This window comes from Neophocaena asiaeorientalis, unplaced genomic scaffold, assembly GCF_003031525.2.
Source record: "Neophocaena asiaeorientalis asiaeorientalis breed wild unplaced genomic scaffold, Neophocaena_asiaeorientalis_V1.1 scaffold230, whole genome shotgun sequence".
NCBI classification, from domain to species: Eukaryota; Metazoa; Chordata; class Mammalia; order Artiodactyla; family Phocoenidae; genus Neophocaena; species Neophocaena asiaeorientalis.
In genome coordinates this window covers 5927912-5928966 of record NW_020175186.1, presented here as the reverse complement: position 1 = coordinate 5928966, position 1055 = coordinate 5927912, and the positions used below count along the sequence as shown (strand labels likewise).

The 1055-nt window shown below is 41.3% G+C and overlaps 1 pseudogene; it reads left to right on the top strand.

The window, feature by feature from the left end:
* Positions 1-500, top strand: part of LOC112412877 (40S ribosomal protein SA pseudogene) — a 3337-nt pseudogene extending 2837 nt beyond the window's left edge.
* The last annotated feature ends 555 nt before the right edge of the window (positions 501-1055 follow it).

Genomic DNA, 1055 nt, shown 5'->3' with positions numbered 1-1055 from the left:
AAATGGCCTGTGTTTTCTTCTGCTTTTCTCCATTATTTCTTACTCCTGGACCTCTCAGGCATTACTTGGCCTGTTTTCAGACTAACTTGATGTATCCTGATGTAAGATCCTAAAAAGGGAGCGCACTCGGTGGGTCTGATGTGGTGGATGCTTGCGCGGGAAGATCTGCGCATGCGTGGCACTGTCTCCCATGAACCCCCGGGGTCAGATCAGCCTGATCTCTACTTCTACAGAGGTGCTGAAGAGATTGAAAAGGAAGAGCTGGCGGTGGCTGGAAAGGGTGTGACCCAGGAGGAATTTCCAGGTGAATGGACTGCTCCAGCTCCCAAGAATTTACTGTACTCTACCTGAGGTTGCAGACAGGTCTGCAGGTGCCCTCTGTGGCCATCCAGCAGTTCCCTCGTGAAGACTGCGGCGCTCAGCTCACTACTGGGGACTGGACTGCAGCTTCCCCTGCTCAGGCCACTGAACAGGTAGGAACAGCCACTGAGTGGTCTTAAGTTGTTCTTCCACAGAACCTTAAACAGAAAATGTAAATAAGATTGACAGAAAATATAGTTTCTTAAAAAAAATGACATTCCTGAATTAGATTCAGTAGGATATTTTGTGGGTATGTATGTATGTATATATATACATACACACAAGCACACACACGTAGGAATGTATCTATCCCCACACATGTATGAATGTGTTTGGGTAATAGAGAAATGGAGAGACAGCTGTGGTTATATATACCTTTTATTCACTCACACATTTACAACAAAAGATATGCATCCCATTTATTGACCAATTAGATATGAACAAATGACTAACCACAATCACACATTTTCACCATGCTAAAAGTTTTCTTTTTAAAAAATGCATCCAAGTTTTTCTTTTAGATTAACCTACGTTTTATTTCTAATTAAAGTATAGTACTGGAGTTCAAAACAGCTGATACAACTTAACTGTTAAGAGTTTCAGAAATAAAGTGATTCCTGTCATACTTGTGTTTTATTTCCCCTGGATTTTTTGAAAGCAGATTATGGGGGAATATGAAAACTCTCAATACTTTT